Genomic DNA, 14,477 nt, shown 5'->3' on the forward strand with positions numbered 1-14,477 from the left:
ACAACAGAGCAAGACTCTGTCTCTTAAGAAAAAAAATTAATTTTTAAAAAGTTCTTTCTTTGGGTTTATTCTGTATTTAGTTTTCTAACTTTTAGATTATTGATGATGTCTTTTTTACTTCTGTAATCATTTAAGACTACTTTTTTATAATTACCAGTTTGTTACAAATTTTTTTATGTATTTTTTTTCCATTCTTTTAAGTATTTTAAATATCCACTCTGTTTTTTACTTGGAATTGTGCATTATATAGAAATATACTTTAATACTTCTGTGTAGTATTTTATCATTTTCTTGTTTTGGCCTTAGTTTTATTTCATAATTGTTTTTAAATTAATTAGATTATCATCAGAAAACATGCCAGATTCCTTAATATGGGTTGAGATATGTTTCAAAGCCTAGTTTAGGATCAGTTTTAATAAAGGTCCCAAATGTACTAGAAAGAAACTTGTGTTCTCCACTTGTTGGGTTGAACGTTGTTTGTGTATCTATTTAGTCAAACTTTAAGCGATGTTGTTCATATATCTGTATTCTGACTGCTCATTCTTTCTTCTTGATCTATGATTGTTAATATGTTAACTCCTAAATTTTGATGGTAGATTTATTAATCTCTTTTAACAGTTCTGTAAATCTTTATTTCACATATTTTATATCTATGAGGTTAGGAGCGTACAAATTGAGAATTGTTGTATCACTCTAACAAACTGAAATCCTGATGTAGTGGCACACTTTATCTCTGCAACATTATATTTTATATTGTGTTTATATAGCCAAATCAGCTGACTTTTGGTTGATATTTTACTAATATATCTTTTTCAATCTGTTTCCTCTTTTCTGGGTATTTATCTCTTAATTAGTCATCTTGTAAACAGTATATAGTTAGCTATATTTTTCATATAATTAGGCAATCTTTGACCCAAGTTAAGTCCATTTTTATATATTGTAATAAATGATATATTTAGATTTATTTTAATTTGTAATACTTTCAACTTTCTGTGTTTCTTTTGTCTGCTTTTATGACATTTACATTTTTCCTATGTTGGTTTTTATACTCTATTCCATTTATCCTAGAAAAATTAATGCATATTGAAAATAACAAAGACAGGTTTAATGTTTTAAAATGAAATTTCTGGTCACTGTCACTGTGAAGTAGCAGAGCAGTTGTTGATGGCTTTAGTGGTAGCTTATACCTATAAATCTGTCCCTATGGTATTTCTTTAAAGATATTTACTGTACAATCTAATACTCAAAAATACTCCTACAACTCAATAATTAAAAGCCAAGCAACTCCATTGGAATTGGGCAAATAAAACACTTTACAAAAGGATGTATAAGACTATCTATTAGGCAAACTAAAGAAAAAACTAAACATAGGATCTTTCTATAGCCTAGTAATGTATCTCCACATATTAATTTAAGATAAATGACAATATATAACCACAAAAATTATTGTATAAAATTTTTAGCCAGGTATTGTGGCTCATGCCTGTAATCCTAGCACTTCAGGAGGCCAAGGCAAGAGGATTGCTTAAGCCCAGGAGTTCGAGACCAGCCTAGGCAATGTGGCAAGACCTCATCTCTACAAAATTAAAAAATTAGCTGAATGTGGTGGTACATGCCTGTGGTCCCAGATACTCATGAGACTGAGGTGCGAGAATAGCTTGAGACCAGGAAGTCAAGGCTGTTGTGAGCCATGTTCATGCCACTGCACTTCAGCCTGGGCAACAGAGTGAGACCCTGTCTCCAAAAAAAAAAAAAAAAAAAAAAAAATCCTAGAAACTTTTCTCAATAAAAATCTGAAAACATCCCAGGTGTTTATCAGATGATGGATAAACAAAAGTTGAGGTATTTATTTAATGGAATATTACTTAGCAATAAAAAGGAACATGTTACTACTACATGGAAAAACATTAATAAATCTCAAAAACACACTGATAGAAAGCTGACAGAAATGAATACATATTTTATGCCTCTATTGATATGAAATTCTATAGCTGGTAAAACTAATCTATTATGGAAAAAATCAGGTTAGTGATTATCTCTGGAGGATAGGGACAGGCTTTCACTGGGAAGAGATAAAAGGGAACTTTCCGAGGTGATAATGAATATTTTATATTTTGGTAGAATTACATGTTACATAGAGGCATGTGTTTATCAGAACTCAGTGAAAGTTTTTTTTAAGGTTTATGCATTTCTTTGAATATGGATTTTGTATTGAAGAATAAAAAATGGCAGAGTTGAACTCTGGTTGTATGCTGTATTACCTGAATAAAATGGGCTGATGACTGGAATTTGGTTTGAGTCTCATCAAGGAAATGGGATGAAGGGATAACTGGATGGATGAATGGATGCGTGATAAACTGTGGTGAAACGTTTCTGATGTAATCTGAGTGGTGAACATAAGGATGTGAAATTACTTCATCTTTGTTTTATGTTTTGAGACTGTCATAGTAAAATGTTTGAGATAGAATGAGAGGAAGAAAATTGAAGTTTGGCTCCTAATTGGTCTTTTTACTTCTTTCCTTGCCTCCCTATAACATAATTTGAATGTAATGAATTAAAAAACAAACAACAATTCATATCAAGTTCTTTCTCTGCTGAAAAGCCTCTATTGGTTTCCCATCTCTTTGAGAATCAAAGATAAACCTGTAAGACCCTACTAATTTGACCTCTTCTGTTTTACTTCTTTGACCTCAGCTCAGACCACCAATATGGATTGTTCACTCCACTCCCTCCACACTAATCTCCCAGGTGTTTCTCAAGCACATCCCACAGGTTGCTGTTCCAAGGCTTCAGCCATGTCCTCTCTATCCAGACCACGCTTTCTCCAGACATCAGTGATACCAGATCTCTCACTCTGTCAGACTTTTCTCAGTCTTTCCTCTCTGACGGTCTTCCTTGGCCACTCTACCTAAAATGCCTGCCACATCCCCCATGTACACGATCTCCCTCTTTCCCACTTTTGGTTTCTTTCTAGAACTTGTCTATAGTAATGTGCTGTATTTTTCCTTTTTCATTTTGTGTGTTTCTTGACTTCTGTAGAATGCAAACCCCGTTATGGCAGGGACGTGTGCGTGCTTTGCCTACTGCCCTTTCCCCAGCACACACAGCAGGACCTGGCCCATAATGAGCATTCTGTTAGGATTCACTGAGTGAATAAATGATCTGTCTATTAATGTGTTAACCTAATGCTGTTAATGAACTAACTGTTTCTTACACCTAACATGATATATATGGCAATCAAATTACAACAAATGTGGTTCCGTGTTCAACTGGGAGTAAGGTTACTCAATGACTATGTGGTTGATTTGTCACTTAGTACATTGGGTTATCACTGTCTTCCCTTACAAAGTGATGGTGTTGCATTAAGCTGGGGTCTTCACAAATTCATAAATATATGGTGTGCCATTGGATATCTGGAGGAAAGTGAGATGTGTGTGGGCAGGTTTCTAGAACTTCTTCCCAGGCTTCTTCCTTTCTTTTTTGTTTTTGGTTTTACATATTGAACTTCCATAACAGATTTTCTATTTTACTTGGCTTGGTGAAATTTTTTAAACTCATGAATAGAAAAATCCATGCAGATCATTAACAACAAATTCTATCATTCTGTCTAAATCTGAGAATAGAATTTGTATAGTAACTAGAGTACTTCTGAGGTTAGAAAGATGTAGGGATCAAATCTTGGATCTACCTCCTTTGTAATTATATGGTTAGACCTCTTTGAGCTTCAGTTTCTTCACATGAAAAAGAGGGATTAAAACAGAATCTATGCAATTAAGTTGTTTTTGGTTATTTAAAGCACTTATAACCTGATACATACTAATGTTCCAAGGCTTCACCCGTGTTCTCTCTACAGAGGCTACACTTTCTCCAGACATCAAAGCCTGGTACATGCTAAATGTGTACTAATTGACTGCTTTTGCTTTTATTAATTTATGTCAGGGTTCCTAGTAAAACAGACCTATGAAGCCTAAATATTGCTCTTCAAATAGTCCACTATATTATCTATTTTATAAACAAAGATAATTATGTTTGAGATTTTCCAGAATATAAGCAGAAATGAGCTTTTAGAACAAGATAAAATCAGTTGCAAACTTCCTCCTTCCTTGGTTCCTACAGCTCCATCCTGCCCCTCCAGCCACTACCAAGTATATCTCATCACCAGGCCCATACATGTGACAGTGATAAAAAGGTCTGTGCTGGGAACAATATAGTAGGTAATAAATCAAGGCTGGGAAGGGGGGAGTACCAAGCAGGGTGGGAGGAGGGGTGATGGCATTGTGAATAATCAATGCAACAGACTCTGTAAGAACATGGCAAAACATCTTACTTAACATGCTTAATAAAGCCAGAGAGGAGAAAGCACTGATAATATGGAAACAGGCTGCTGGTGCTGCAGAGCCCTTTGCCCACATAGCCAGGACAAGCCATGGGAATGAATGAGAGCTGTTGCCACTGTGCTGGCCCCAGCTCTGACCACCCACCCCCACACTGTGCTCAGTATCTGGGATGGTGTATGTTCTTTCTCCTGACTGTCCATCTCAGCAGCTTCAGGAAGAAAGAGAAAAAGCTATTTCAAGCATTTCTAACTGTGGTTAAATCCAAGAACACATAGCAAAACTGCTACAGAATGATGGGACCACTCCCCCAGCTTGGAGAAACAAGATAACAGGAGTATCCAAAGGATGTTAGATACTTAAAATGAGATATGGCTGGCACTTGTTCCTGAATGATCAGGCAAGGAAAGATTCCTGGGATATTCTAGGGCAGCCCTCTGGGTTTTCAAGGGAGAATATGCAACCTCAGGGAGAACTGAGTCACCAGGTCATATAGATATTCAGTGTCAGGGTAGAGGTTAGGGTCTAGGTATCAAGTTTAAAACATTAAATTGTCTAAAATGCCTTGCACACAGGAGATACTCCATAAATGGTGGGTCACTTATATTTTCTTTTAGTGCTGATCTCTTTCGCTTCGCTTCACTGCATCTGGGGCTTAGAGAAAGAAAAATGAATACTGTACTAGGAATGTAAAGACATTCATTAGAAAGCTGGTTCTTTTACAGACTGATATAATTTAGGCTATATCACTGAATTTAGGTCTCAGTTTCCTAACTTCCAAATTAAGAAGTTAGCTTTACATGATTGAAAGGTCTTTTACCAGTCTAACATTCTTAATTTGAAGCATTCTCATTTTTGAATTGAATGACCTGTGTACATAATGAAAGAGGGAAAAACAAAGAAAAAAAAGAGCTACAATATTATAACAGCATCTTGTCCCTTGGCAGCTTTAGAATAGTGTGTTATTGTTAAATTTGGTGGTACCATCTTAGCAAGGCAAACAGAAATGTAATGTTGGCTAATTGAACTATAAAAATAATAATTACCTTTGATGTAGAGGAATGCAAAGTCACTCAGCAGTGAGCTCTGATTGTATAAATGGAAGTAGTTATCATCAGAGCCCAAACCAGATTAGAAGAGAGCCATTCCAATTACATCCGAATGGTGCTAAATGTATACCAGGCATGGAATGCCTTTTGTGCATGCAGGAATGTTCCCCTCAGTGCTGCAGCGGGCTAAGGGGAACATGAAGACCGACTGCTTTAAGTGATCGGTATCTGGGAAGAAGGCTGGAATCTCTTTTATCAGCATCCTAGCCTGCAGAGGAGGGTCAGAGGGGTAGTAATAGGGTGAGACACTATCCAGGAGAACCCTTACCCCATTCACAAGGGTCAACTACGCTGCTTGATTCAGTGGACTGTAAGGATGTTTTTATGACTCTAAAATTTGCACCAACTACTGTAGCTGGGGTTAGGAAATCTACCTTCAGAAATTCAGGGTGTTGAAGGTGGGGCACATGCAGTTCCAGTAGTCTGGCTCAGCAGGCTCTGGACAGGGGCAGCTAATGCCAGTGGCGCACATCTCCACAAATAGCCATCCCACGCTTACAAAGGCAGAGAATAGGCACTTCCTCAGTGCATATGGGGCCAAGAAAGCATATGGGACATAGAGGATTAGATCTCTTCCCCAGTTGGTATGTTCTGAATGTCTGTGTACCCCCCAGAATCATATGTTGACATCTAACCTCCATTGTGATGATACTAAGAGCTGGGGCTTTGGGAAGTGGGGACCTGCTCACATGATTGGGATTAGTGTGCTTATTAAAGAGATCCCAGAGAACTGCCTTGCCCGTTCCACTATGTATGGACACCGTAAGAAGGCAGTGTCTATTAACCAGAAAATAGGCCCTCACTAGACACCAAATCTGCCAACACCTTGATCTCGGACTCCCTAGTCTTCAGAACTGTGAAGGAAGAAAGGATTCCTAGGATATTCTAGGGATACCCTGTGTCTTATCAACTGTTGCTTATATATATATTTTTATAGCAGCCTGAATGAACTAAGACACCAACCCTGAGCAAAGTCGAGAAATTCAAAGTAAGAGAGTGAGGCAGTGGTGGATTAAGCTGTGGAACAACAGGTCAACTGCAGCTCAGAGAAACAAGTCCTGAAATCTCTCTGTATCATTTCCTCCAGTTCCCTTGTTGCACATTTCTTTTCCCTGTTTCCCACCTACATGGTGAGCTCTTCCTGGTCATCATCTAAGTTATTTTTATTTGCTTGTGCATTTATTTGTTTGCTTTTCTCTTGACTTCTTCTCAAGTTTAACAGTGATCCGGACAAAAATTGGTGCTCAGGAAATGAGTGTTGAAGGATTAGATTGAAATATTTGATTGCCTAACTGATTTAAAATATCATGTCCAAATCTAATTTACCACAATTCTCATAGAAGCTTTAGGGAGAAACCATTTTATCATGTAGTCTAAGATATGTGAGAATTTTGTTAGGGCTCCTTGTCAGAATATTTTCAATGAGTATTTTATTATACAACAAACTTTCTTTAGAGACCCCCTTCCTCCTGCTTACAGCTCTCAGTTGGCTTCTAATTTTAGCTCAAAGCTGTGCCTCTCCCAGCGTCTGTAAGATTTTACTCCCCATTTCTCTCTAGCCCCCTCCCCAACCAAATCATACCCATATTTTTTTTCCAGAATGTAAAATATAGAAACAAGCATCTGTTTGGACAAAATCAGTTTTCACTTGTGAAAAGTGGATGCTTTTGAAAATCACAGGCAACAAGAAAAATGTCAGAGAATGGAACCAACTGTTGGAGGGATAATAAAACCCTCACTCCCAGTCGGATGAGCTGAGAAAGAGGTTTGCAAAAGAATAAATAGGCAAGACATGTTTTGACTTCAAACGGTCATTGAGTTCCAACATCCCTAGCTTGGTTTAAACCCTAGACCCCTTGATGCTTGATTTCTCAATGTAAAGACTATGAGACCCCTATCTATACTTTTTACTATGAGCAGACATGCAGAATGCAACCATGTGAAAAGGACTGTCTGTTTTCTTGTTTCCACAAAGTAGTATTCCAAAGGACATTTCCTCTTTAATAGAAAACATTGTCTAGACCCTCTGATGCTTTGAGCAGTTCCAACTCACTTAAATGCAATTATGTTTGTAATTCATAGAAAGAATGTTGTATGAATACTTGGTTCTTTAGCTTCTGGTCTTTTCCATCATGAGTTTAAACTGTGTCAGTCTTTTGGACAATTAATTGTTCTTGGAGGAGCTAGAATGCATCTTTGCCATACGGTTTGAATGCTCTGATCTGTTATTAGAAAGGATTTGCAGCAAGATGTGTGACACATAGTAATTGAGCTCAACAAACATTGATTAGTAACCATTTCTTATGTACCAGGCACTAAGCAAGATGCAAAATATGCTGACCTTATTGAACAGCTGGAGCCTAGAAGGAGATGCAGGAGATTTCACATACCACAATACATGCTTAAAAAGAATGATGTACATGTAGCATTTTAAAAGCCTGTGCAGGTTCCCAAGATTTTCTGCAGTCTTTGTGTATACCTTCATGCTTCCCATGGCTTCTAGCCCAGCACCTCCATATAGTATGATCTCAATAAACGTTGAACAAATAATCACGTTTAAAAGTCTAGGCACCTTTTTTGCCAAGGCTGATAAATATTCTACAAACTTTGAAGTCACAAAACTAACTCTGTATCTTAAGAGAATGGTTTTGAAATGTCTCAGAATATTTTCAGCTTTCTTTTTAAAAGTAATTTTAGAGATAAAACATGTTGTATTCTATCATGCTTTCCATTTCCTTCTCCTTTCCTAAAGCAAAAATTGAATGATAGAAGCTAGACAATAATTTTAAGAGTTCATAGATTTTAAAGTTATATTTCACTACATTTACCAGTGTTAAAACAATACCTACTCCTTACTGCTTTTTATTCTGTGTCAACATAATTCTCCCAACTAGAAGTTTAGCCTGTGCTTTGAAAGAATGGAGATAGGAATGATGCTCTTTGACCCCAAGAAGTTTACATTTTAAGTGTTTATAAAGTACAGATTTATGTAATTTACACAAGCATAAGACAACATTATAGAAACATACCTAATCAATCCTGTAAGTGGAAGATTATGGGATTTATGTATAATTGCTGGATAAATTGATGACACTCCTCTGGAAGATGTGGAGTTTAGATTGAGCTTTGAAACTTGGATAACAACTGATATGGGAAAGAGTTAAAGTCAAAAACCAAAAACAAGAATGTAAATAGTATAGTAATATAAGTCAGAAGGGCAGAGTGAAATTTAAATATTCTTTGAAGAGTGCCTCTTAATCGTACAAGATAAAGACAAAACTTCCTAGCCAGGGGACTGAATACCTTCAGAATCTGGGTTCATCCTGTCTTTCCTGTTTTATTTCTGCACATTCTTCAATGACTAATCAGTGCCCCTCAAGCCAGTATTGGACTTTCCAATCTCTATACATTTTTCTTACGTTTTCCCTTCTCTTAGAATGACAGACTAAGCTCTACTCTCCATTTAATTCTTATAAAACTGAAAATAATTTACCTGTGATAACACTTGCATGAAGGATTCTTGTCCTCTGAGCTCAGTTATCATTTGTTTGCCTGTATATTGGTTTTCTTTTTTATGTTTCTTTTTTATGTATATTACACTAAAATTTTAATTATGTTTTCAAACACTATCCTAAATTGAAATTATAAACATATTCTGATGACAGTAAACTTCTTTTAATACCCCCAATATTTAGATATATTCCTATATACTCTAAGTACTCAATAATCACAATAACCAATGAATTAGCAAGCAAAGGGGCACATTGTGGCAGACATTCTTTCCAGATTATCTAAATCTTACCATATCATTTCTCTTCTGACATAGTTTCAAGTCCCACCGTGGTCTTTAGTCCTGGCTATACCATTACCTCACCACAGGGCTTCCGAAATCTAAGTTCTTGGGTCTTCGGAGCCTTTATCTGTAAATATTGTAGTTAATAAAGAGTTACCTCCTTGTTTATTTCAATAAAGAAGTCTCAAGAGGAAAAAAAAAAAACACATTTGTAGTAAATGCTGACCTATTGCTTCAGAGTTTTTGTTTTGTTTTGTTTTGTTGTTTTGTTTTGATTTTTGAAATTTGCAAAGCCAGGAGTGTGGGCAAACGAGTACAGATCATTTTGATGCAAATACAAACACACAATAGAGCTGAGAAAATGGACCAGAGCAAGGGAGGGGACAATGACAAGAAGAGGACAATTTTATCACGTGAAATGTTAAGTGGCTGCAATATTGTCCCCTTTGACATCTGGATCTGGATGCAACTGAGTGATGTTGAAGGCTACTTAACATAATTCATCCTCCAGAGCAGATGCAATCTTACAGAGCAAACATCATTTTTCAGTTTCCTCTGGACTAAAATTGGACATGACCCATCACCTAGAATTCTAGTGCCTTCTTATTATTGTAAGGCTCTTGTGATATTCTTCAAGACCCAGAATGAGAATTACCGCAACTGTGGAAGTGGATGAATGATTGGGCCCAGCAGATAAGTGAGTTCAACTGAGGAAATGAAGTTTACAGCCCACGACTTGGAGTCAGAACTTTTTTCTATGCCTGTGGCTGACTGTGGACACCAGTGTCCCATGCCAAGACAGCATTTAAATACCAAGGGATGAGATACATCACTGCACAGGCGTGATGCCTGGCACCCACACTATCTCCAGATGGCTTGATGTGCAGAAATAGCCTTTGGGATCAAACTCAATGTGGCGAAGTCCAAACTCGTGATCTGTCCCTCAGGGCTTCTCTGTGGTTTAACTCCCCTCTGCCGCTTAGAGGCACAGCTCATAGTGTTTTAGGGTGCTGTTGAATATCACAAAGTGTCCTTATCACCACCAACAAAGACATTTATTAAGCTCCTACTGTCTACAGGGCACTGCACTAAGCACTTAGAATACAGAAATGGATTGTGTGATCACTGCTTTCAAGTGCTTCCAGCCTAGTTGGCAATAAAGGATATGCACAAAAAAAATATGAACATCTATATGGGTCTGCATAGTAACGCCACGTAATTTATGTACAGAGAAAGTAATGTAGAATTTCAAAGTGAAGATCCACATCTTGAATTCTTTAGTGAAACGCCCAGAAGACAAGCATCATAGATATTAACACCAGAAATTATTTTCTAGAGCTGGGCTTTCCAAGAAAACTTTCTGTGATAATGAAAATGTTCTGTAGTGACCAGTGTGATAACCATTAGCCACAGGTGGCTATGTGTACTGGAAATGTGGCCAGTGAGACTGGGAAAGTGAGCTGTTAATCTTATTTGATATTAGTTAATTACATTGAATTTCAATAGCCACATGAGGGTAGTGGTTTTCATTTTGGGCGGTGCATTTCTTGAGTATCTAACACTCATTTAGTGTAAAAAAAAAAAAAAAACACACAGGTAGAGAAATGTGAAGTTTACTAAGTTAAAACGGTAAATTATTTAGAGCCTATTATTCTAATTCCTAGTCCAGGAAGGTCTTGACCTCACACTTACCCAGTCAGGAAGAAAAACACCATTCTCATTACATTGGAAAGATGCAGTCACTCTCAGTCGACTTTATGCTGTCTTTATACAAAGATGAGGTCAAATTTAAGGGCTCTTAGACTGCAAGCTTCGTAAGAGCAGGGGCTTCATCTGTTTTGTTTACCATTACATGCATTATATTCAACATACCATCGAATGGTATATGGTGCATATAATGGCATAAAGAATGGCATATTGTGCATATAATAGTAAACAAGCCCTTTACATAGTAAGTGAAAATAAATAAATGAATTAGTGGGTAGGTGAGTAGATAAAACACTTTGTGTATTGTTATAAACATCTCTACTGGGTAAGCTGAGCTGACATTTGTGATGAAAATTACGTACTTAGAAACAGAGTGCTGCTTCCTCTAGCATAGGCGTGAGCCCAGCTGATTCTAGTGTAGGGCCTGGCACATTTCACGTGCTCAATCCATATTTACTGAATAGACTTGATCCGTGCGTTTCTGTTCTTGATTCTCCCAGTTAACTATTTGCAACAAGGATTTTTTTCCACTTATTTTTTTTCTTATGCCACAAAATGCTTATCAACACCACAGACAAGTTTCTCCAAATTTTGTTTATTGAATTACATGAGAAAGCATTAAGGTATTTTTGAGATGCCCCTACTCTTTCAGAGGGAACCAGTCAGAAATAACTAGAAATGGTTTACCTTCTTTTCATGTCTTCTGTGTGGGGGTTCAGCAGAAGCAGCTTTACAATATAAGGAATAAAAATATCTACCTTGCACAGTTGACGATTTGGGGAGTAAGCAGTATGGAGTCCCTATTTCTATTTTTGTAAACTGAAAAATGCTATTTCTGCCTTACCTATCCTCCTTTCTATCGCTTCTCTGTTAATTTAACAACCTCTCACATGCATTTTTTATATAGATAAGTCAAAATATATGCCTGTGAAAACCAAGAAGAAGAAAGGAAAAGCTTTCTGCATCCCAGGGCTTGCAGGATGAGCACACATTGATACACTTGATCTTTCCCGGTGGAATGGGCATGGGAATTAACCCACACACTGGCACATGAGCTTCTTGTTTCTGCCAACCATGTCAGCTGAGATGGGGTTGCTAATTTATTTATGGGGACATATGTCAATGTCACTCTGAGAAAATGGTTCCAGGACACAAAAAAAGCCTGACTGTTGTCAGGGCTGACCTTATGCGTAGGTGGAATAGCCACCTGCTCGCTCATTTTTTGGGAGGTTAGGGGATCCAGAGAGCCCTGCCACATCTCGGTCTTTGCTCGAAGAATCTTCTCTAAGTGAACTTCCCATAAATTCCATCTAAATAGAGTCAGTTGCCCTAGGAAAGAAGTGTACCCTACTCTGCTCTCACAGTTATTAGCCATGAAGTGTAATCAGAAAGCAGATTTTGACAAGGGTTGGAAACAGATATGTGAGTAGGGGATAGTGCTTAACACAAATTCATGGGTGGAAGGGATGAGCATAAAAGAATGAGGTTGGAGGTCATAAAACTTTACCATTCTTAGAGATTTCTGTAGCTACCACAATGAAGTGCTTGCAATGTGAAAGGTGCATCTATCTATTCATATCTTAAGCCCAAGTCTCAGATGTATCAGTCAACATAAAAGTCCCTTTGCAGTACTGGCCACAGTAAAAAAAAAAAAAAAAAAAAAAAAAAAATTAAATATCTCTGTTTTACACTCCATAAGTAGCACAGTTTTCCTGCAGGTATAAGGGATCCTTCTAACTTTGTTTAACACCTAGGCTCCAGAGCTGCTCACACACAGCAGGCAACAAAAGCAGTGCCTACCCTAGGATTTGTGCTTGCCTTCATGTCTTCTGTTCAATAGAACCATTGTCCCTGCCTCTGTGATCACTAAGTCTCTGGACCCTGACTGTTTGGGCTTTTGATATCTACCTGCCTAGCTGACTTCCCTGGAAAGTGAGCTCTGACCTGCCGACTCCCTGTACCTTCCAGCCCACACCCGTGTGACCAAGCCCCCAGCTCTGTCTCCTCCTGCTCTGCCTGAGACTGTTGCTGTCCACTCCCCAGCATGGCACCCAGGGTCCTGCCTTGAACAACAAAGGGACATCAAAGCTTTGCTACAAGGCTGAGACAACTCGTAGGTTTGCTGTCTTTGTTGACAGCCTGGTGGCAGTGGTCCTGGCAGGCAAGGAGGTAGAAAGTAAGCTGATATTACAAAGAATGGCAGACAGGCAGAAACCAGTCTCTGCTGTTGTCAGCTGCATGACCTTGGGTGATAGGCTTAAACTCTCTGAGCTTCAGTTTCCCCATTGGGCGATACTAATATCAACCTTGATGGCTCTTGGGAGAATTAAATGTTTGAAAGTGTCCAGGACAAGTCTTGGCACATAGTAGGTAATCAATATGCAGGGGATTCTTTTCTTCCTTCCTTAAAATAACTGAGCATGAGCCCAAGGTGAAGGTTGAGATTGGTTGGTATCTATTTACCCCCTTGTGCTAGGAGCTCCACTTTTTATACCTCAATTCTATAGGCATTGCCCTTCTATGTCAGAGTGTCAGTCATGTCTCTGCCTTTAATTTGTGAGATTTAACACCCTGATACTTGTTTTTCTTACTGGAAAAACAAAAAACACCACTTTTCTCTCCTTGTAGAGTTTTCTATTGGCCTCCAAAGATAATGATTTAATGGTTGCTACATACATGGTACCCAGATGGACTTCAAATCATCTGGTTTTAACCACAATCTTGTAGCAAAGGACCCTCATGTTATACAAGGGGAGTCTGAGATAAGCCTGTTGTGAGTCACCAGCACTAGCTCAACTCACTAGAAAATAGCAGAGATGGGATTCAAATCCAGGCCTCCTGAATTAAGTCCAACTTTTATCGTATCACATAAGACTTAATAAAAAAGCTTATGATGAAATGAAGAGCTATCTGGAAATAATATATTGACAATGTAGTAATTTTGTCTATACATAAAATGTTCTATCTCAAATATTAAAATGTCTTGTTTCTTTTCCAAATGAGGAGAGACACACATTATGCTTCACTGAAGAAAATTATCTACCTGACTAGCTGATTTTTGTGCTCTTAGCTTTTTCTTCTTCATCTCCCTCACCTCCACCATGACTACCATCACAATCACATGCTAGTTGTTTTCTGAGAAACATGGATTAAATAAGAATCAGGTCACAAATCAGCTCTAACAAGCATATTTAATAAGACCTAGAAGACAAGGGATGCATACATAAAAAAACTATCCAGCATGCATAAATGAACATCCACAGAGCTTTTATCACTTGTCACTGTGTTCTGTGATTTTTACATTTGTCAATTCTGCTGATGAGAAAACCGAAGCCTGGCCAGGTTATCTAACTTGACTAAATTCACAAAGTTAGGTCTCTTAATCCACTGTATATTCCATTCTTAACATCTAAATATTTTCAAAGTTGGAAGGAATCAGGGACAGTCCAATTCAAACTTCTTGTAATATTAAAAGTTACTATGTTCCCTTTTCCAGGGGATTTTCTTTGGAAGGGAATAGGAATTTCATGATGG

Source organism: Piliocolobus tephrosceles, chromosome 18, assembly GCF_002776525.5.
Source record: "Piliocolobus tephrosceles isolate RC106 chromosome 18, ASM277652v3, whole genome shotgun sequence".
Taxonomy (NCBI): domain Eukaryota; kingdom Metazoa; phylum Chordata; class Mammalia; order Primates; family Cercopithecidae; genus Piliocolobus; species Piliocolobus tephrosceles.